The sequence below is a fragment of the Anas platyrhynchos genome, chromosome 1 (assembly GCF_047663525.1).
Source record: "Anas platyrhynchos isolate ZD024472 breed Pekin duck chromosome 1, IASCAAS_PekinDuck_T2T, whole genome shotgun sequence".
NCBI classification, from domain to species: domain Eukaryota; kingdom Metazoa; phylum Chordata; class Aves; order Anseriformes; family Anatidae; genus Anas; species Anas platyrhynchos.
In genome coordinates, this window is record NC_092587.1 from 39,520,165 (window position 1) to 39,545,044 (window position 24,880).

At 37.7% G+C, this 24,880-nt stretch overlaps 1 long non-coding RNA gene across 1 annotated transcript; it reads left to right on the plus strand.

The window, feature by feature from the left end:
- Positions 1-1,610: 1,610 nt before the first annotated feature.
- On the plus strand, positions 1,611-24,880 carry LOC140001933 (uncharacterized). Its single transcript, XR_011807743.1, has 3 exons — positions 1,611-2,104; positions 9,352-9,418; positions 11,759-24,880. It is a non-coding gene; the product is annotated as an uncharacterized lncRNA (long non-coding RNA).

Consider the following 24,880-nt stretch of genomic DNA (forward strand, 5'->3'; position numbering starts at 1 on the left):
CTTCTACTGTGATTCCTGTTTTAAGGTTGGCACTATGTACGTTTCTCAGTTTTCTTGCACCTGAGAGATGCTGGGTTACACAGCTTCTGATATCTGGGCTTTGTAAAATACCTTCTCACAAGAAAACCTTCATCTGAAGCAGTGGTTCAAGGTGGAACCTACAGTGTACATGTATGTGCCCTTTAGTGGGGCTATTTTGAGAATCATGACTTCTCCCCATGATACTGTCCAAAACTGTAGTTGATCAGCAGCTCATGAAATCATGTAGACCAACTACATAACTACCAACTACATGGTAGGAAGAAGTGGTCCTGGTAAACCAATTCCTGATTTCTACATAAAATCATCTGGCCTCAAAGTCACTGCAAAACGTTGGTGGCTTAGCAGATTGCAATGTGTGGTGAGCATGAAGAAAATGTTAGATTAAACCTTCTGGGTTAAATCAATGTGAAAACGCTACCCTAACGGTGGCAGACTATACTTGAATAGCTAGATATTGATTATTTTCAGCAAACTAAATAATTCAAGGAGAGAAAAAAAAAAAAAAAAAAAAAAAAAAAAGGAGGGGGGGCGACCCATAGAATCTGATAAAAATGATAGTCCTCTTGATTTAGATGAGATATGAATTGGTGTAAGAGAAAGTGGTGTCTCAGTTGCGGCAGCAGAAAGAATTGGAAACAATCTAGTGTAAAATGACTTCCTTCCCCCTGGACACAAACATGTTCCCAAAGTGTCTGCTTCCCTTCAGGAATTGCTCTAGCCCCCATGTGTGCAGAAGATTATTTTACTGTATCATTTAGACTGGCTCCCTGCTTGGAGACTGCATATCTGTGATCATGCCCTTTAACTTTATACTCTTCATTTACTTCAGCATAATCTATCAGCTCCTTGGGATGAGGGCTGCTGCAGAGATAAAAACTCAGTGTCTCTGCTGGGGAACTTACATGTAGGCACAACAGTTCAGCTCTCCTGGAAGATTTGTGCATGGCTGTTACAACATCCTTCAGTCTGCTTGTCTCCTTCTTTCCCACGAGCTAGCAAGGGGTCACATCTCTCAACAAAAAGCCTGACACATGAAAGAACAAATTGGCTACCTTTGTTCATATGCTGATGAATTCAAACCCACATGCATCATCGTAATCATATGGAAATTAAAGCTTGTAGAGGACATATAGGATATGATGGAATATTTTGTATCATCATAAATGGATGTGAAAGGCAACAATACCAGGAAAAAAAAAAAAAAGGCCCTACATTTCTACATTTACAGAAATGCTCTCTGGCTGTTTCTGGAATTAATTAGCCAGCATCCTTGGACGACAAGTGTAGAGGACAAGTAATCTGTCAGGTGAAACAACCTGCAGGAAAGGCTGGACACATCCCTCCAATTTTCCAGAGGGAGGGAAGATGACACACTATTAAATGTGACTTAAAAGCATCCTGTAGTCTTTAAGGCCAAGCTGACTTATTTCCTGTTGGTCATAGGTGACATCTGTATTGTCCTTGTTTACTCCCTGCAAAATCTACTTGTTAACAACTGCAAACCATGCAGATTCCTGAAGCTGTAGCTTGCCACAGCTTGTTCCTTCAAGATCAATGCAGAGGTTAAAGAGCTGCAAGAGTGTGGTCCCATTTCCTCACTATGATAAGGAATTGGGGTAAACCAAGTACTAGTTGGTCATTATCTGGAAAGCAACTGATCTCTTCTCCATGGTGACCAGCACCAGGGAACAGCATGAAGCTGCAGCAGGAGAAGTTCAGGCTAGATATCAGGAAAAGGTTCTTCTCTGAAGGGGTGGCTCTGCCACCCCTTCAGAGCCAACAGGCTCCTCAGAGAAATAGCCATGGCCTCAGTCATGAGTTCAGGAAGTGTTTGGACACTGCTCTCAGACACATGGTTTAATTTTTAGGTAGTCCCATGTGTAGCCATGAATTGGACTCGATGATCCTTGTGGCAATCCTCCCCTCCAACTTTGAATATCCTGTTCTGTTCTATCCTGGAAATCCGGAATGGGTAGGGTGTGTTGAGCAAAAGAATTCATCTGCAAGAGGAGAAAGAGGTGCTCAAAGTTGCAGTGGAAAAGTAGAACTTCCAGGAATAGAGGTAAGCAAAATACATACATATTTTTAAGTGCTAAGAAAATTCTGGTGGTTGTTCCCTGTCCACATGACAGACATAGAGTCTTCTGGGCATTTTTATATTTCTGTATTTCTCCTGTGCCCAGGGCACTGGTTTTCCTTTCATCTTTAACTTCCTTAACCCTGTCCTTTCATGACAATTTCTGTTTCCAAAACCATAATTTCTCACTTCAGTTACTCTAATCTCTGAAATTTCTGTAAGTCATTTTTATATTTTACCTTCTTTCACCAATTATATTAATGCCATAACTGCTTAAAGTGCTACTTCTGTCCTATTCCTCCAGTCATATAATCTCTCTATTCATATCATAATCTCACCAAATCAAATTATCTTTCTCATGCTACATTAATCAAAATCAAACTATTTTATCCTCTGCCTCTAAGCTCCAGAAATAAATAAATAAATAAATAAATAAAAATCTGTTGCTTTTTCCTCCCTTTCTTTGTTCTGTTGTTCTTTCGGTACCCCTTTATGGTTCTCACAGTACCTTACAAATTTCATTAATTCACCAACTACCTGATTTTTTTCCTTAAGTGTTTATTAGAAAAGGTCAGTGTAGAAGTACTGAGGTAGAGGCTAGCGAGTGGTCAGAAAGGACTTGTATCATGATTCTAAGACAATTCTAGAAATACAGCTTCAAAAAATGTTGAATAAATGTTTTTAAATAACAAGATTATACTGGGTCTGACTAGGATGGAGTTAGCTTTCCCCATAGCAGTCCATACTGTACTGCGCTCTGCACTTTTATCTAGAACAGCATTGGTATCACACCAGTGTTTTGTCTATTGCTGAGCAATGCTAGTACAGCATCAAGACTCTCTCCAAACCCCTCAAAGCTGATAGGTGGACAAGAAGTGGGGAAGAGGCATCACCATGGCAGCCAGCTGACCTAAATTAACCAAAGGATTTTCCATACCACACACTCAGCAATAAAAGGTGGGAAAGGAGTAAGGGGGGCACTCTTTTTATGAAAGCATCTATTCTACCAAACAATGGCTACACATATTGAGGCCCTATTTCACAAGACATATCTGAAATTTGCTCATGATAGAAAATTGAGAATAATTATTTTCTTTCTTTCTTTGGTTCTGCATGGCCTTTATTTTTTTTCCTTTTCTTTTTCTTTTATCTTTAATTAATTATTCTTATATCTCCATGAACCTTTTTCTTTCCGACCATAATTTCTTCCTCTCCTCCTCTGAGGAGGAGTGAGAGCTGTGTGTGGAGATAGGTGTCCTTCAGGGTGAAAACACCACACATGGGGAAAGCTATAGGATGAAGAGGATCTAGGAGAGAAGCAGAGATCATTTCCAAGTAATATATCTAGTAGATGTAGAGAATGAAGGAAGAATGAAGATGGGGAAACTGAAGTAACAAATGAGATGAGAGTGAAGTGTTTTTACTCAACTAATCTTTAAAACTTCTTCTTCTGACACTTATAAAAACTAGCAGCTATGAAGCCATCCTATTACAGGTTATTATCCTATAGGTATGTCCTATTACAGGTATATCCTATTACGATTATAGAATACAGAGGGTATACAAATATATAAATATAGAACACAGGGGGGTAGGTTTTTGTTTGTTTGTTTTTCCTTTTTTTTTTTTTTTCTTTTCCCTTTTTCCTTTCTGAAGGAGTGTTATCACCTGGAGTACTGTGCAGAATCTGGAGGTAAGGATAAATTAGCCCTGATATCATGACCCACTCTAACAGAAGAGGATGTCTCAATTTATTTTTAGTTTTATATGGAAAAGAAGGAAAATATGTTCATATCAGCAGCAAACTCTGTCTCTTCCCCCTAAAAAAATGATGAGTTCTAAGGTTTATGAAACAATCTCACGTCTGAGTAGAGATCTATGATAGCATAATTTAAAGCAACTTAAACCAATGATTATCACAGCTGATGATATCTCCAAAGACATGGTATCAGTTGAAAAGAAAGAAATAGTGGAAGATCTGGGAGAATTATGGTGATTGTAAATGTAGAAGAAAAGTAAAGACGATAAGTGAAAAACTGAGCAGAAACATTTTAATCAGATACTAGGGAGCTGAAAACAATATGAAAGGAAAAGAGCAAAGAATTACAATTATAAGATAAAATAAAGCATCTATAGAAGTTCAAATATGTTTGTGCTGCCAAAAAGCACTATTACAGCCTCGCTTTAGTGCCTCAGCTTCTGGCAAACATAGCATTACAAGTAAAACCAAAGTGCCAGCAGTATGAAAAATCTGACTGTGGCTCTACACAGAGCCTTGAAACCATCTTCAGTAAAAGGAAAAGCATGACAGTGACCTACACATCTGTCTCTTTGTTTAATGGGAAAAGTGGTGGTGTGTGAAGCAGCATAGAAGACCATTGCAGTGACTGTCAGAATGTTTGCTAAAGAGAGAATTACAAAAGTGGTAGGAGTGAGTTCACTGCAGTCAAAGCCAGCTTTCACTCATGCACAGACAAGTCACTGGAATTTCAAAATGACTGTTTTCACTGCAGTTTCTGAGTAGAAAAGTTGGTGGTTTAGAAAAGACCATTAATCAATTCATTTTCTTTAGAGCTACACACAAGAGGCTGGTTATTAGGAAGCTGGGGACCTTCATACCAGTTTTCCTTGGCCCTGTGGGCACCCAGGAGCTGTTTTCTGATGGCTGGAGCCAGACAGTCACAGTGGTAAGGCAGCTCTCCTTCTGTAACCTGCCCGTGATGGTTCCCAACAGTTGCATGGCCTCAGGCTGTTATCACACCACACATCACTGAGCTTGACTGAGCCTAAGCCACCCACACAGCTAAAGGGCTCCCAGTGTCATGCATCCTTCAGAACTGATGCTCGTGTAACACCTGACACAGTGTCCAAAATTCTATCTCTTGCCTTCCTGTCTTTATGACAGTAGCAGTCTTCATCAAGAAAAATTACAAAATTCAGTGTCTTTCATGTGGCTGTTTATTGTTAATTCCTTTTTTTTTTTTTCCTACTAACAATTGATGTTTAATTTAACAATATAAATCAGGTACAATAGAATTGAATTTACATGACAGTCAAATGTTGTCAGACAGGGAAAAATTATGGGAAGTAACAGCGTAAAGACTATGAACAAAACTCTCTAATCTGCAAAGATTTGGCAGTTTGTTTGTTACCTCAGCAACATCTGACACGTAGGGAAGGAAAATAACAGCACTGGTGGAGCCCACCTGAAACAAGAATGTATTTGAGTTAATTACCGTGCAGCTATGTCACAAGCTTCTCTTGAGAACTGACAATATAAAGCAGGCAAAAGAAATGATGGACGAGAAAGAACTTTAATTTTCTTATGCCATCTCTCTGATTAACACTTTATGTCAAGCTATTTTAAACAAATACAGTAATTCTAGATTGCTTTTGCCCATGTAAAACCTTCTGAGAATTTTCACAGAGAAACAACTCAAGGGACAACTGGAGTTACATTCAATTCAATCTGCAGAATAGGAACTGCTATAGTAGCATCAAGAGATGGCTTCAACCAAACACTCATTCTCAGCCTCTTCATTGCTTCTGATATGGTAAAACATCAAATAGTGTTAGTGGGTCAGTGGGTAACAAAAACCTTTCCAAGTACTGTGCCAAAATGGCCTGAGGCCGTCCAACAGGGTAGCAATAAAGTTTCTTTGGCTGTGAATACATATCCATACTTCAGATCATTGTTCAAGTCCTTCCCTAAATCTCTCTCAAAGTGGCACACACAAATATATCTTTCTGGCACTCCTACGTTGCATTTCTGGTGAAAAATAAGCTGTCCTTGGTGACATTTCCCTATGTGATTACAATGGTGTAGCATTCTTAAGAAAGAAACCTGCAGAATTTAGCCTATTCTAAATGGTAGAAAATGATTTGTATGCAGTCTGGGTTTTTTCAAGATGCAGTCCTTCCCTACATGCACACTTGTTGTGCCCTTATCTACACTAATGGTCAAAACCAAATTGTGCCTCTCCTGGTAAAACCTAACTGGAAGCCGAGTGCTGTGGTACCATATGGAACATCCTGTCATTATGGGGAAATTAGGCAACACAGCAGTTTGATTCATCATATTGAAGTCCTCCAGAACTGTCTTAGGAACATCTGCAAAATAAGGTTTTGGAAACAGCTACAATCATGCCCTCCTCCCCAGCATACACTCTTGTCAAGAGAGTTTAAAGGCTGAGAAGGCAAAAAGAGCTCTGATCCTGCTTTTGGATTTTTACTTCTGATGGAGTTCTTTGTGACACAGCTGTATGACCAGAAATCCATACCTCTGCTGGAGTGATATAGACTTCTAAAAAGTTTAGTTTCAACAGATGTCTCTAGCAAAGGATTCTTCCACCATCTAATAAGTAAAAAGCAAAATGATTCAAATGATGTAGGAAAACCCTATTGCACTCAGTCATGGATGCATCCTGTATTTACTGTGATACAAACTGTAATAAATTCATGTTAGGAGAGAGGACAGGTCTGTGTTAGAAAGCAAGTAGTAGGCTGGCTGTGTCTGGCAGAGAGAGTCAGACAGCTGATCCATACACTGGAAATCAATGATATTTCAAAACAAAAAGTTTATCTAATGGTAAGGGATACAAATTGGGTTTCCAGTGTGGCCTAACAGGTGCACCCATATAAAGGTGAACTGGAGCAAATCTAAAAAAAAGCAAAACACAAACCAATCAGAATTGTTCTTCCTTCTCACAACAGGTTATAATTTAATTTTGAATCAAAAATTAAGCTCAAGCTCTCAATCTTCATTTTTAAAGCATCAAATACCATAATATTATTTCAGGCTCTAAAAAAGATCGTGATCAACAATGACAAGTCTTAGTACAACTAAGCTTTCTACCATAATGGTGATGATCCCACAGACAAGCTAAACAACTATTTCAGCAAGAGTTTAAGACTTGGAACTGTACTCCAGGGGCAAACTTCACAACTTTGCTATAAGCACAAGGCATTTCTTCGTTGACTTTATCCTTTCTAACATAAACCTATAGAAATATGCATATAAAACATGCAAAGCAAACACTCCAGTAGCATACTTCTCACTCCTCAAAGGATGAGAAACAGATGTATAATTACTTTTTTAATGTCTCGCTGGCAGCTGTTCCAAAACTGTGATGATAAGAGCAATAGACAAACCACTCTAATGTAGAAAGATGTGAAACACTTTGTTCAAAGTCACACAAGGGCTGCACATTTTAACTGAAAAAAGAACATTCTGTACCAACTGGACCTTACCATCTTCTTGTAGTACAGATTCATAATGATACAAGATATTCTTCTGACTAAAAAAAGAGCTGAGACTCTCCCACAAGCTCAAATATGTCATCATTTAAGGAACCCTTTTAATAAGAGATAGGTGTTTGCTTCAAAGGATTTGGGACTAAAGGTGGTTTTGATATAACCCAGGGTAAATATGTCAAAGAAAATGGAAATACATATACTTATTAGAGGGGTCAACTATTAGAGTATCTCAACAGAGGCCAGAAATCTCTCCTACACTTAGAAAGATAGAATACTTCAGCAAAACAATTATATAAAAGATGTGAATCATGTTGCTTGATACCACATATTGCCATGGTGCAAAATAGTTAAAATCTAATATTTTAGAGAACTCTACCACAGATGAAGTGACAAATACATTCCCAGATATAGTGACACAGACCAATAATCAATTGTGAATTTCAGTGAGATTGCTGTGCAACAGTTTATGTGCTGCTTTTTTGTTTTTTGTTTTTTCTTTTTTTTTTTTTTTTCAGAAACATTGTAAAATGAATGTGATTGCTTTTATCCAATTAAATGATCATAATGAACAAGACATGATTAAGAGTAAGCTGATCTATCTTCTCAAATGCGTTTCAGATATGCAGTTGTATACATAAAAAATCTGAAGTAGGAAGAATTTGTTTATATACTAAGTTATTTTTACATTAGAAAGGATACAAAACTAATTAATCTATAATTGTATCTATTGTATCAGATATGCTTTTTCAAGCAAACTTGTATGTTTACTTTGCAGCACTGTTGCCTTGTCTATTTTTTCCAGTACAAGTTTTGAGTGCTGTGCTGCAGAGGCCACACATCCCCATATTTTTTTTTGTCCTTAAACTTAGCATTTCAAGCTGACAAAAGACTGAGATTCAGATACTCATTTGCATCCAGGGCACAGGGCAGTAAATAAATTGAGCATATTCATCTGTGTTTTCCCGCAACTAAGCACTTAAAACAAGTACCTAGTTCTCTAAAGATGCATAAAGAAACTAAGTTCAAGATTTATGTTATCTATATCGTTACATACAAAGACTAGCCATTCCAGACTCCCTATCTAGTCAAAAGCAAAAACAGTTCTTCTAGAGGGTTAGTTGCAACTTCTGAGATTAAACTGCTCTCTAGAGGAACTTGTTGTTGACTGCATACAGAAAATAAAATGGTTATGCTTCATGTCTAGTCTTATCAAGTTGTGTCAGATGATCTGTGCCTTCGGGTATGGAAAGGGGTTTGAACACATATGGAAATACAGAATATATGGAAATTACCTGTGTTTGAGCAACACACAGAAGACAAGTCTTATGAAACTGTGAAGCTAGACAAAAATACCAATATTTTCTCTCTTCAAATAAGGAAAATTCACTCAAGACAAAGAAGTAATAACATGTCTAACTCCCCCCCATTTTTATTGTTCTGCATAACAGTATGTGGTATGGGACCAGTGAGATCTTTGGCCAGCTTGGGTCAGCTGTCCTGGCTGTGTCCCCTACCAGCTACTTGGACACTCCCAGCCTCCTCGCTGACAGGGCAGCATAAGCTGAAAAGTTCCTGAATCTGTGCAAGCATTGCTCAGCAACATCTAGAACATCAGTGTGCTATTAGCATTTTTCTCATCCTAAATCCAAAACACTGGGCCATGCCAGCTACCAGAAAGAAAATTAACTGTACTCCAGCTGAAACCAGGACAAAATCTGAACTTATCCTCTTGAGTGTACAGTGAAGTAAAACATGAGTTTTCTTTGTAAAACAAGACATGGGGTATCATTTGCAAAAGTTATGCATTTCAATCACTGTTCAGGCTAAAATGACCAGTCTTTTGTCAAATAGAAACAATCACTTCAAACTGGCACAACCAGTGGGAAAATACTGTGATACTGTGTAAATCTCTTTTTCTCTCTCTTTTTTTTTTTTTTTTTTTTTTTTTTTAACCTGGGCAATCCTGTATTAAGAAGGTGTGAGGTTTGTTATCACTCTTCTACACCTCTGGAAACCTATTCAGAGAAAGAGACCTCTCAGCTGGTAAGAAATAGCTGTTCTTCAACCTGTTTTCACTGATAAATGAGTTTGCTGGATGCATAGTGCTGAGAAGGTTCTGGTCCTATTCTGTATATATAGTCTGAAAACAATAGCTAGAAGATGAGCAAGTTAATTTTTACATGAATATTCTGAAACTTCTGAAGTTTGAAATTTCTCCTTGAATTACGAGTCAAATATCTTTAAAGATGGAGAACACACACAGGAGTCTTAAAATACCAGATAGGATCTATCTGACACCAGATAACACCAGAATGCTTCCTCACCCTTTTCAGTAACAGTGGTGATTCTTCGTGACTTGCAGCTCTCTCAAATTCAAATAGACTCTTCTCACACAAATTGTTCACCTTTCTCCTAGTATCTTGATACCTTTGGGAAGAAATGCGTGTTTCTTTAAAAGTATGCTAAGTAACATTATTGTAAAACCTATTCTGGGAGCTTTGCCAGCTGATTCGTAACAGTACACCTGCCAGTGGTGTAAAGCTAATGCAATGGCAGTGAGTTACTTCTAATAATACTGAAGTTTCTGTGTTAAATCCTAATTTTCAGGAGAGGTCCAGGAAACAAATAGTTTAGCTACTTTTATGTTGTGTAGAACTGGAAGTGAAACAAGAAGCAATTTAAAGGTAATTGACTCAAAGTCAATATGCTATGATTAATTTTATTCTTCTAGAACACGTTCATGAGTTTTTATACTGGAGAAATACATCTTTTATTATTTGTGGCATGACTGTGATCTACTTATGGAAACTGCTTCTCTCTGCAGTCATTCTTCTATTGCTATCCTGCCATCATTTCCAAGTGTACTAATATTCCCTTAAGTTCCCCTATGGTTTTTTTTGTTGTTGCTGAAAATATTTTTTTACAACAGGGCTAAATTGAAAGGATAATACAGATATACTCTAAACAAACATATTTACATGTGTTAGCACAGATAGGGTCTTGCAAATAAAAATTGTGTCTGATCTGTTCTCTCCATTCTGTGGATAGTCCTCTGGAATTTCAGGAGAAGGGAATATTGTCGCCCCTCTCTTTCTAAACCTGTTTTTGTGTCTTACTCTACTGCAAAGTCATTTTTGGTTTCATTTTTGTACAGTCAAGTATACAATACCAATACAATTTCAGGATGGCACAGTACTTTTTTTCCCAGATGGTTTCTGGGAGCCTGCTTATCATTCCTCTTTTTCTTCCTGCACATTAATATTCTTTCTGGAGGTCATTAATAAGTCCCATGAAGACACCTCCACCTCTCTTCCAAAAGAACACAAGCTGATTTAATCTGCAACGACATTTCAAAGAACCAGCATAAAGCTACAGACCAGAGAATCTGAAATATTTAATACTCAAATATGTATTATCTGGTGTGCCTTTGGTGTGCACTTCAGTAGGCATTGCTCCCAGGATCAACTCAGGAAGACCTATAGAAGAAAAATAAAGGAACATGAGAATGAAAATGTAATGATGTGCAACTAAAAAAGTTCTGCCTTTCTGAGTGAAAATGTTGTTCTCTCAATACTAAAACTTAGAGACTTGCAGAGTGCAGCCCTCGGTATTTTTAAATGCTTCCTCTCTGCTTGAGTCTGAAGAGGGAATGGAAGCACAGAGACAAAACTGCAGAACTTTATTGTCCTTGAGATGTATACTGCAGGAAGGGAGGATGATTATGAATCTAAAATGATTAAATACTAATGGCACAAACTTCACAAGTGATGAAACAGCCAAATAAATTACCAGCACTTTAAACCAGACACATTTAGATTAACAGTACTTCTGTGAGACAGTTTGATAAATGTCTTGGATTTAGCAGAGCTGCATTGTCCCCATTTCAGGGACCTTTGATGCTGGTCACCTGCTTATTAATTGGACTGGTTTGTGTCTATGCATTGTGAAATGTCATCCCCATGCTCTGGATAAAATTCTTTGCAAAAATAAAGGGGTTTATCTATGATTGTGTAACATATTTTTTTCCAGAAAGTAAGAGCTGTAAGTTGCAGTTTTGACTTGTCAGTATCAATAATATTCAAACTAATTGAAGACAGATCTACTTTCATAATTTCCAGGCTGAACACAAATGTTTAGTTTGTCCAGACTTTAGGTCAGGAATTTTGGATTCCTGTTACTATTTACCAAAAGTTGTTTGTTTTATTATGACAAACTTGAAATTCTTATTTATGTTGAGCAATAACTTATTCCATAGACAATGACACTGACTTTAGTATGATTACTCATAGTGCAAAGAGCTATTTATTTTAGCTATTTATTTTAATGTGGTGTGCAAAAATAAGTATCATTTGGCACTAAATTGTGGTTGTTCTTGCAAAACAGAATTGTGTCAGAAGAAGAGGCACTGAGCCATGAGACAACACTCCAAGGACACCTGTGCAATCCACAAACACAGACTGCTGCACAATTCTTCCCAAACCATATAAATACATGCTGGACAGACCAGGCTCATCTATACCAAATTGTACTGAGCAATTTTCCAAAAACTTTTTTTCTCTTTCTTTCTTTTATTATTATTATTATTATTAGTAGTAGTAGTAGTAGTAGTAGTAGTAGTCATTTATTGAATAATTTGCCTGTGCTTTAAGAATTTACTCAGAAATTTCAAATTTAAAGTGTAATTTCACTGTGAAGGTTGGAAAGATTGTTCAGTTAACTATGCTAGGAAATGTTTTTCATGATTCTTCTTCCTCTGATGAGAAGATCTGAGATCTGAAAGTCTACCTATAGATCTCACTAGGTACTCATTCCAGATCCTCAATATTTCTCACTGGCAGAAATTCTATCTTTGTCTCTAGTACATCCCATCCCACTAACTGTCGCACAAGAAAGGTTTCTATATTTTCTATAAAGCACATTTTAGAACCTTTCTGACAATGAAGCAATTATTTCTCTGCCTTTTGACTTATTTCACATAATTGTCTTATTAGCTAACATGCTGTTTAATAAAGGCTATCTTTGTAAAGAAACTTATATGACAGTATTCTAAGAAATATTTATGGAGGTTGCTTAGCACAAGTAAAAGCAAAATTACTAATATTTTCATAGCAAGAAAGCATCTAAAAAGAACTAGAGTAATTGTTTATATTGTTTTCTTCTTTTATATATATGTAGATTATATTTCAAGGACTGACAGCATTTTCACAGTCCAAATCACCATATGAAACCTGTGTTGCAAATACTGCAATGAATTGATATTTTCAGAGGTATTATCCTGTTTGCTTAGAAAAGTCAGCTTACTTGGGCTTCATATAAGAAATGAGCTTTACTAGCCATTGTCTTAATTTGAATAAATTCACTTGAATGCTTCCTAGAATAACTTTGTATATGACAGACTTCCTGAATCTGATGCCCTAGTACATAAAGAAAAATGGAGCACATGCTTGTGTCTCTGACCCCACAGTATTCAATACCCCCACCCTCCAAACATATCCAAGCCTTAGTTCACACTCTGTTATCGATGGTTGGGTTATTAACCATGTGAATCCCTTTGATCTGTACTTTTACTTTCAGTTCTTTAAATGAAGATAAATAGTACATTAGCCAGGATTGCAGAAACGCGTATCATGCTTCTAATCTTCAGGTTTTTCTCATTTAATTGATGATTTCAAATGTCACTCTGACTATAGCATCAAATTTGTCTTCAGACTGTTGTACTGCATGTCAATGTATATGCATCCTCACAGATCATCCTTATCTCCATCAACTGTGGTGCACAGCCTAAGTAGTAAGTCAGTTTTGGGAGGGGAGGTGGGGCAGAGGGAATAGCAAAATGGTGAATCTGTGTTGTTGTCTGAAAGAAATTACCATTCATGCTCTCAGAACAGGAGATATATTTTATCATGTCTAAACTTTTCTTGGATAAACAAGAATCACCTTGTAAGAACAAGGTGTTTTACAACACTCAGAACTCTTGCAGTTCTTTTCTTTTTCTCTCATCAATTTTTTAGCAGCTTTTTAAGTATGAAAACAAAGTCTTCAACACAGCAATCTGATAATGGTGTTTCTAGTGCTGTTTTCAGACATTGTGTTGTCTCTCTATTTTTCATGATACTCCTCAAGAATTATTTTAGCCTTCTAAGAGGTACTTCAGAGTCAGCTATTTCAGCAGCTGTTAAGACTTGCAGCTTTCTAGGATGCAGTCCCTCCTCCGTTTACCATAAGCACCATGTTTTGCTTGCTGAATGACACTGCATTTGGTAGAATATAAAAGTGCATGGAGTTAATCCAAGTGGCAGTTCAAAGGTGGTATTTTGTTTCTGATTGACAGGTAGATGCCTACTGGAGCTAGTGAGCCTGAGCAGACTGCAGTGGAATAGCGTGGCTACTGCCAAGCTGCAGCGTGCAGCCTGGAGTCTGAGCAAACTGCTCCAGCCTGTGGCATCTGCAGTATGGTTAGCAGGCAGCTGCAGATTATTCTACTCACAGCTATGCAGAGGAGAATGGGATCAAACACGTTACTAGCTGCTAAAAAGACCAGCAACCAGAAGTGGGGAGTTCCCAGGAATCACCGAGAAAAAGCAACTAATGCAATATAGCACTTGGCCCCAGTCACCTCCTGGCCGCAACCTCAGTTTGATAAGAGAGACAATGTTTGACAGCACTTCCTATTCCTCCAACAGCAGACAGATTTTTTGAGCTCGGTCAGCAAATTGTTAGTTGAAACAACAGCAGCAATGTGTGTGTGGAAAATTTCAAGTGACTGGTTTGCAGAGCATTAGCAAAATTAATGAGGGACCATGCAATCAGCATGTAAATACCCACAGAGGTTTGTAATACATCTATACATCTTCTTGGGGAACATTTGTGTGTAGCAGCACATTGTAACAGATGTGACAGACCACAGCCCAGTGCCCTGACTTATGCCCTTACATGTATATTATATTATGTCCTTACTTATATTAAAAGTATAATATAATCATATTATACTTATGATACAAACTTAAATTTAAGAATTAGATAAAAAAAAATAAATCCTCAGGTACTTGCTGAATGCCATGGAGCCTCACCTGCAGAAAAGCAGGGAAGAGAGCAAAGCCCACTGAACACATTTGAAAGCCCACTGGACCTAAATGTTCCCAGAACAGGGTCAAACACAGATGCTGAAACAAAAGCTGTTCTTTAACTTTCATCCAGCTAATGAGAGTGTTAATGGCAGTCCTAGCACTGTAAAGAAAACAGACAGTAACTAGAACTTAAGTTTTGCAATCTCTCTCCTCTGCTGGCAGATGAATTTACTGAATGACTGGATGACTAAAAAAAATGGAAAACTGTTACTTCCAAAATATAGCCTGAGTGGTGTAGTTATCAATCGTTTCAAAAAGTTCATGCTTCATTTACCTTACAGTAGATAATTAGACTTTTATTCCAATATGACCCAGAGAATCCTGCTTAAGCAGATAACTGTGTAGCACCCCCAAGACAGAATCATAACTGGTCTGACAGAATCCTCAAATTTTCTGTTTTCTAAGGAATATTCATAACAATTTGTAGTACAACATCACAGTGAAAGAGGACATTTCTTCCATTCAGAGTTTCAAGCATATTAACAATAATGAAATGGTTCTTTTTCTAGCAAGTAGAGACTTTAAAATGTTTTTAATGTATATTGCACATCACCTTATATTTCAATAATGTGGATAACATGGCTTTAAATAATCTACAGTATTGTAAGTGCCCATTAAGCTGCAAATCAGTGTGATGTGATGTTTCTGGCATTTTAATGCTTAGGCATGTTGTATTGCCATGTTATATTTGGTTGGTAATGGAAGCTTTCTTGCAGTTACCAACTTTACTAAACAGATTTTTCTTTTTATTGTCAGAAAAGACAAGAATCTGAAAGAGTCAGCTGTAATAAAAGGCAAATATCAAAGAGATGAGCCTTGTGGTTTGACCTCTCCAGATCTTCAATCTGATCAATACAATTGTAACTACATTAACATTTTATGCAGAAACACTTGAGTTGCTCCATATAAGCAATATTTAGCTACATTTCATTTAGTATATTGTTTACAGTTTTTCCCCAATTTCTCTACAATATAACCTACGACTGTTTGATAAACAGTCTGGATGAATGACTTTAATCCTTTCACATATTTGCTAACCATAATTTTTATTAAAAGAATGATTATTTTTATCATATTTATTCTGTTCTCTGGATGAAAGGTTGGGATTTCAGGCAGGAAATCAGATGCATTTAATGAGCATATCTAGCTCACAGGTCATAGTCAGGTCATGCTGTCATTTTTGCAAACACAAAAAATATCCCGATGTACACAATGTTTAAAATGTTTCAGCACATTTATAAATATTAGAATTCAAGAAAAGGATGAATGTGGTTTAAAAGGACTCTTTTCTCACATGTTGAAGATTATCTATGGCTTCCTCCATGATATGCAGTACTAGAAATTAGTTTAAATGTATCTCAAGATGGTTCTGGTGGTTTTGATATTGTTGTCCTCCTTGTCACATTTTTATAAGGGATATGAATGTCATCTCATATCATATGACATCTCATGCATGCCATCTTTAGATAAAGCTGCAGTGACTCTTTTAACTTTGAAAGCCTCTAATTAAATCATTGATATCTGCTTACTTGGTCACATATACAGCTGATTTAGAAGGCACAGAAACCTGCAGACATCCATGCGAATAGCTAATAGTTATAAAAATCCACATGACTGAGTTAGTTAACCAATGAATCAAAGAAAATCAATACATCATTTTTATTTATGGCATTAGATTTTATATCTAGCCCAGGAGCTATAACTGAAACAGATACAGTTCTGTTTCTCTGTAGGTCAATATTTTCATGAAGAAATTATAAATGTATTACATTTTTGTTTACAGAGACCAAATATAAACAAAAGTGAGGGTGTGTGTAGTTGGCATTTTTAGCAGGAATATTTCCATTCAGTTCCCTAGACATAGCTAGATCCTCACCAATCTATATGTAATGCTGTTTCATCTGACTTTGAATGGGAAAGGCAAGCCTTTCAAGGAAAAAAGTCTGTTCACCTTCATTATAGCTTTCATAACCATTTAGTGGGTTTGGGTGACCTAAAAAATGTTCTGTAGCAGGTTAAGTGGGATAGACTGGGAGGGAAAGAGGTAAAGAATCTTAGTAGTCACAGTTAATTGACACAGAATCTGAACAGTCCTGCAGCTGGATGCAGCTTCAAATATTACCGTACCTTCAGCAAACAAGAGAACAAACAAAAATATTTCTCATCTAATAAGAAGATATGACTCCATGAGCTAAGTCCTACAGAAACAACAGAGGAGTTTTGTTACTTCTTTTTCCAGCCCTACAAATTACTTCAGCTACATCAAGCTCATGGTCTACTCCTGTAAAAAAAAAAATGCAGCTAGCAGCTGCAAACACTTCAGGCAAACTGAAAGCCATTTGACTGGGAAGGAACTGTACAACACATGACATGTCTCAGATTCCTCTTCTACCAGTTTCTGTTACTGACAGCATTTGTATGAAAACATATTTGTTTGTTTCTTTCTTCTGTGAATGTCACACCATTAATTACTGTTGAAAGACTGGAGCTCCTCATGGTTTGATGAGGTTCTAAGCATGCCTCATGCATGCATTTAGCTGTAGTGAGGCTGGAAACAGGCTGGATCTGAGTCATCTCTGTTGGCCTGCTCTCCAGGTATCATCACGCTATCAGAGGGCTGTGAATAACGGGTAATCATCCCCAAATCTAGCAAATACATTCCTTTTGAAATAAAAAAGTGCTCACTGGAGGATTTTAACCTGTGCTAGACTGAGAGGAAGACACTTTCTGTGCTTTTTCTGACCATCCATCTCTAGCCTAACCTTCTGCAAAAAAATTGTTTAAACAAATCCAACATGTAAAATGTGGTTGACATAAATCACAAACTACAACCAACTCTATTTGTTAATTCCCATACTTGGATGAAAAATGCATATTTACTTTTATCTGTCTTTCAAGCTATTTCATTTTTTTTCCCTGAGCTGTACTCAGACATCCCAGCTGGGAAGCAGAGAACTGTATGGTATGAACAAAAGTTACAAGCTCAATTAGGAAATTCCATCTGAGAAATCTTACATTTCAAGACTACAAAGTTAAATACTTTTGTTTGGCTCATCCAGAACATTATTTCATACACATGGATTGCTTATACTAGCATATCATGGCCAGAAGCTGATAGTCTTCAGTTGAGCAGAGTATCCCATTGCCTACAGAAGTTTTGGATTTTCCCCAAAGTGTACTGTAATAGATTGTATTAAGGGAAGATTTGTTATACCTGTTTTCCAGGCAGTGCAACAGAGAAATACAGAAATTAAGTTTGTTAAGACTTCTGAAACTGTAGAAGATAACAGCACATTTGGGAAGACTCAAGCACCCTGATATTGAATTCCTTGCTGAAACATACATATAGTATGAAACATTTGTGTAGGTTTTTGTTTGTTTGTTTGTTCCAGAAAATGAAAAGTTTTACTAAATAACACTGAACTGTCAAATCTGAAAAGCTCCAAGGACAAGATCTGGGTCTGCGGACTCTTTCCCCCTAAATCGTTTCCATGTAAGCGGCACAAGCAACTGTCTACCCATGTCTCCAGGAATTTCAGTGCCCACCTATAAACAGCCCACCTATTTAGCCTCCTCTTCTGCTCAACATCACTCAGTCATTTCACACAAGCAATAAGCAAATCTCCTTATCCAGCCACTCTTCAGTCCCTTCTGCGGTCCTGGCTGCTGTGAGCAGGGAGGTGGCCTGGACAACCCCATATGAGGGGAGGCAGGAAAGGGACAGCATAGCCCAGCCAGCAAGGGACAGAAGAGCTCTGCTACTGAAGGGATATGGAAAGGGAAACATCACATTTTCCAGTGAATCGCCCAGCCACAACAGGAGCACAGGAACAGAAAGCCCTAGCTTCTGCCATTTTGGGTGTATGCATGAAAGGGGCATTTTATCTCTGCCCAAACTGGGTGAAAGTATCCTACAGGCTAGATCCAGCTTTCTGTTTACAGGCACATCACAGCAATCCTTTAAATAACACATAATTTAGCTTGGAATAATCTTAATGACATAATAATGTGTGCATACATATGCAAACATACAGCCACCTTTGGCAAACTTTCCATTACATCATTAACTGGGTTCTCCTTACAGCCACATTAGTTTCTTGCATGTGCACTATCCTGTCTCCCAATGTACTTGGCCTATCTGCAGGTATACATTGCACCCACAGGAGAAAATGGGATTCCTGAAAATCATGAGGCAAAAGTTTTCCTTGCAGAGTGAACTAGGTGGGTAGTTTTATTTTTTCTCCTCAGATGGCATTTTATCAATGGTTGTCTAGCAGTCCTGCATCTCTAGATATAAAAAGGAAGTGCAAAGCACAGAACAGAGTGTGACAGACATGCCGCTGCAGTGATTAATGTGCACATCCAAGCCGGTGCCTCACTACCCAGTCAATTAATCACTCTACACTATTTTGGAAGTTGTTAAATTCTATGCCATTTTAATGTATTTTTACCATTAGGCAGGTTTTCCTTTGAAGTGTGATGTCACCGATTCTCAGTTTCTTTCCTGCCTCATTTTATTTCTTCACTGCCTGCTAAAACATATTTCAATATGAGTACTGTTGTGCCAGGTGGGTGATTTCATTTTCTCTTTGGAAGTTTTCTGAGGATACACTCTGGCAAACCCTAAATATGTGGAGGACATTTTCTCCTTCATTTCAGTTACTGTTCTTGGGACTGACTCTGTCCTGCACCAGAGGTCCTGCTCGGACATGTTGAAAGCTTATGCTCCCACCCAGATGTTTCTGGATGAAAAGGAAATGATGACTAGCATCCTGCTGTCATGCCAGACCAATGTTATGGTGGATGCTATTTTCCTGGAATCTTGAGTAGAAGCAGAGGTATATGGTCTGATCCCAAAACAACTTCAACAATAGGGAATTCATGTCTGTTTCTTGATTTCATAGAATCATAGAATCATAGAATATCCTGAGTTGGAAGTTTGAATGTCTCTAAAGCAGACCATGTGAAAGAGGTGGACTGAAGGGTCCCTCAAAACACCTTAGTGGGCAAAAGAGTTTTAACAAAACTCAGTAATCCAACCAAATCATTTTCAGCTTTCCAGAGGACTTTAAGCAGCTATTCTCTGACCTCAATTTTCCTTCTCTAGTTTCTGCATTTGGCAAGCATCCTACAAAAATAAATCTTCAGCTTGGTTACTCTTATTAATGATGTCAGGTAGGGCATTTTGCAATTGGAGACTCTTTGTGCTAGAAAAGGGTTTCAACAGATTTGATAAGAAACACCAGGCAACAAGGTCTATTTTGAGAAGGAAAATGATCGATCATTACCTCTGCACAAAGAGAAAAAGAAGGTTACTTATTTAAGTGCAAGCTATGAATGAAATAAGCACAGCACTTTAGCCCTGCAACCTTCTAGAACTGGGAGAAAACAAAATGCAGTACAAGGTCATAAAAGCTGGATTTAGCAGGAAGCAAACAGGACAAACATCACCTAGTAGGGGACATAAGATTTACAAGACAAGCCTTGAGAACAACATACCTCATCAGCAGGTAGGATGGGGAAGCCTCCTACCTCAGCCTCTGCACAGAACCCCACTAGTCTATTGTAGACTTTAAATTCATTTATATATGGGTATGCAAACAATTGCATACATAGAAATGTATATGATGAGCACATCCACTATTTTACCTAGTAATGCAACTGCAATTGGAATGAAAAATAGAATGAAAACCAAACTATCTTTGTTGTTTATTCATGTTTTGCTATCATCTGTCACTAATGTGAATGACAGAAGTGGGACAATGAAGCGTAGACCTGTGGTCTTGCTGTCATCCCATTCTGAACAGCAATATTCTCACTGACTTCAGCATCAGCGAACCAGTCTTTCAAGCACAAAGAAGTAAATTCAGACAGCAGTATATTGCCCTTGGGACAGATAATTGTTCAAGTGACTAGGTTATAAAAATTAAGTTAATGCTTTATGCTGTTAATATGTTATATTGTTTATGTTATATCACGTTAATGTTGCTATGTTGTGATTTAGAGCAAAATTATTTCTTATGGCTTAAAGTTAGTCTTTTTTCCCTTGTCCCGAAGGCAAATTGTTATTTCATCATTTGTGTCAAGGACTAAAGCTATATACTGGGCTACCTTCAGCACAGTTATCTGGAACTCACCACAAAATTTAAGGTACTTACACCAAAAACAAACACAACCAGTTCTAAGAAAGATCTTGAGAAACTGATGAAAGGGATTAATGCTGCAATTTCTCTCAGGATCTGTACAGGATGGTGAAGGCCAAATCTTCAAGGTTTCCAAAACCTAAAACCAGCCTTTCCTTTCTCTGCACTGCTTCTTACCACTTCCAGCATACAAGGGTGCAATGCAGACTCTTAAGGTAATATTTGTAATACTTCATCCTATTTGTCTAAGTGCAGTTTCCCTACTCAGCACTATGTTAACAGAGGCTGATTATATCAGATCTCACGTGAAGCCAGCTGATAGTATCTGCATAGTAACTGGGACACAGGCTAGAGTACAAGGCTTGCCTTGCACTAACCACTATTTAAATAGTACCCTACCAGCAGATTTGGAGTAGGTCACAGCCTGCTTAAGCTACATATGTGCTTTGGCCACTACAGCCAGCTGCTTAGAATATGCTGGTTGGTTTCATAAAAATGTCTCCTTTTTCATGCTAGAGAGTTTTTAGTTAGAGTGGTCTGCTCTATCTTTGACAAAAAGGAGTGTAATTGCTGTGAAATACTATGCAACCCATATAAATGTGATGTCCAGACTGGCTTGTATACAAATGCAAAGTAGTGGATAATAACAGCAGGAAAGAAAAGCAGGAAGTCAGAAAAACTGAAATCAAAAGAGATACAGCTGTGGACTCCATTCAAATGAAATTGCTTCATTTGGTCCCGTTATTTGCATTATTTCAAGCACACCAGCAGTTAGAACTAATGACCCACAGTTTTCTTCCAGGTCTGAGAAGCAGCTACCATGAGAGGATGGCTGTCATAATCAGTCAGTGTCCTAACACAAAATTATTTAGATTCACCAAAGACAGCTCTGGATAAAAGAAATAAATATATTTCTGCTGTTGTTATTATCCCAATTTCTGTGTATTTTTAGCAATTCTCTGTTTAAATACATCATAGTTTTTTATGAGAGGAAAAGGTACAATATTATCTGTCCCAATATCTTAATTTTTAGATCCCTTGGATACTAGCTTGCAGTATCTGAGAGCAGATAGTCCCCATAAGAATACCTTTGGTTGAGCACTTGGCAGGATGGAACTTGTGCTGGATTCCTTTTAAAATTACTTCTTTTTTAATCAAAATAATATTATTGACTTAAGAAGGAAATTAATAGTAAATCACATCATAAAAAGAAAAATTAAAAAAAAAAAAAGGAAAAAAAAGAAAATGTAAATAGTTCAAAATAGCATTGAAATATTCTAATACAATAAACCTAAAGCATGAAAGATTTAAAGCTGAAATTTAGTAAATAGACTGACTATAAGAATAAGCTTCAGGTTTGGAATTAGAATGATCTGAAAACACTGAACACATTAAACGTGACCTTTAAGCTTCAATTTCATGTGTGGGAGTGTGAGGTTAATGAAATAGCTGAAAGATCATATTTGTAAGAAATCTGCCTGCTGGTGGAAGTAATGTTAGTCTAGGCAATGCTGTTAACATTCCCCACAAACAGTCAGTGGACTCTAAGGTCTGACATGTTATTTATTTGATAAAGTGTTTTATTCTTGAGCTCCATTTTTCGTATTTCTTTTGTTTTCTTCATGCTTTCCAGGACTTCAAGAGTAAAAATAAAAAGGTGATATTTTGGCTAGGACAAAACCATATATCCGAAAACTAGAGAGCATTTGGACTGAGAGAAGAACTTGATGCTTAACACCCTACATTGTGAGGTTTGTTTCAATTCATATCTGAACTGCAAGACAGGTATTAAAGCTGTTATATTTGTCTACATGGAAAAAAAAAAATAGTTTGCCCTTTCTTTCTTCACTCAATGTGTCATTTACAGAACCTTTGCACTGTAATCTTTAGATTAATTTCTTCCTGGCAAATAAATTGTTTGCTTCTATGTCCAGTAACTAATTTCCTTCACCAGTGAATATGTACAATCTCAAATTATAAAGATGAGAAGGATGAAATACCAAAGACTTTCCCTCCCCTCCCCCAAAAAAATCTCATTGTGAAGTTTGATATGGAATTTGCTGATTCAGATTGGATTTCATAATATTTCATCAGTAACATTTGCTTATATATTACAGCCTCTGACAGGAGGGCATGTTGGTGAGGGATTTGAAGAGGATCCTCACACGTCTTTTCCTGACAGCAAACATGTAAAAAGCTAAAAGGACTGGAAGACAAATCCCTCTGTGCACACTGTATCCCTGATGGTCAGGTCCTGCATGGTGACCCATTGTTCACTGTCCCACCTAAGTGCTACAAAAGCTGGGAAAGGAACATGTCCCAGCTGAGGCTTGTGATAGCATTGTCTCACTCACCTGTCAAAACCCCAGGCTTTTCTGTGTCCTCCTCCAAGTTCGCTAGCTGGATTTTTTACTTATTTTCCGTGCTGCATAATGCATCTCACTAACTGCCTTCCCACCTCTATACCCTTCTCCTCACTGCATCTCACTGATCCCAAAGAGGAGACTGTCTTTCCCTTTCCATCTTTCTCAGAAAGCAGGAAGCACACATGAACAACAACAACACAAGCACTCTGCTATGGGAACATACCCTAACGCACAATATGCCACATGTAAACATGCACACCAAACATTCCTATCATAGAAAAGTGAACAAATAATACTAAGCATTTTATTATTTTATGGCTTTTACTGATTTTAACCAAGTATCACAGTTTCTGGAAAACAAAGACTGTTGGTAGTTGGCAGTGAGAAAGACAGATCATATACTGTGTACCTTCACATTGGTTAGTAAAGAAATTGTTTAAGTATGGGCTGTTTAATATCTTCATTAACGATCTGAACAACGGGGTAGAGCACATCCTCATTAAATTTGCAGATGACACAAAACCATGGAGAGTGACAGATTCACCAGAGGGCTGTGCTGCTATTCAGTGGTATATTCACCAGAAGATCATGCTGCTATTCAGGTGGACCTCAACAGGATGTCAAAATGAGCTGACAAGAACCCCATGAAGTTCAACAAAGGAAAGTGCAAAGTCCCGCACTGGGGTAGGAAAAACCCCAGGCACCAGCATATGCTGGGAGCCACCTAGCTGGAAAGCAGCTTTGCAGAAAGAAAACTAGAAGTCTTGGCGGACACCAAGGAGAGCATGAGTCAGCAATGTACCCTTGCTGCTAAGAAAGCTAATGATATTCTCAGCTGCATTACACAAACTGTTGCCAGCAGGTCAGAGAAATTGATTCTTCTGGTCTACACAGAATTGGTGAGGACACACCTAGAGTACTGAGTTCAGTTCTGGGTCCTCCAGTACAAGACCTGTACATAGTGGAAGGAGTCCAATGTAAGGCCACCAAGATCATAAGGCACTGGAGCACTTCTCCTGTAAGAAAAGACTGAGAGAGCTGGAACTGTTTAGCCTGGAGAAGAGAAAACTCAATGTCTATAAATACCTGAATGGAGGGTGCAATGAAGACAGAACCAGAGTCTTTTCAGTGCTACCCAGTGCCAGGATAAGAGGCAACGTGCACAAACTAGAACACAAGAGGTTCCATCTAAGCATTATGAAGCACTACTTTATAGTGCAGGTGATGAAGAATGGGCACAGGTTGACCAGAGAGGTTGTGGAATCTTCCTCCTTGAGAACTTCAAAAGCCACCTGGATGTGGTCCCAGGCAACCTGTGGCCCTGTTTGAGGAGGGGGCTGGAGTAGATGACCTCCAGAAGTCCCTTCCAACCTCAACCGTTATGTGAAACAATGTTAAGTTCTTGTCTCTCTCTCTTTTTATTTTTTCTTTTTTTTTTCTTTTTTTTTTTTTCTGCCTTGTATTTTATTGATTTGTACATCATAATCTCTTCTTAGCAGGAACTTTGTGATGTGCCATTTACCCCCTGTTGCTTTTTTACACACACATAAATACATTAAAAGAACATTAAAGATGTGCCAAAGACTCAAGACTGTCAGCATTAACATTGCTTGTGCAGTTTTAATTTGGTCTCTTGTGTATATGATGCAGCTGTTAATATTTTCCACAGAACCTCTGCCTCACTCAACTCTCAAGATGGACAGAGTTTACCTAACAAGCAGATACACAGTATCTCATTTGTCCTTATTTATGGCAAATAATTAAAGCATTTTTTAATGTGAAAATATTTCTTTTCTCATGGGTGTTTCTAGAATGCTCATCATTACAGTGATTTTCTTGCATAGACATGCACAGACATAGTGTTTGCAA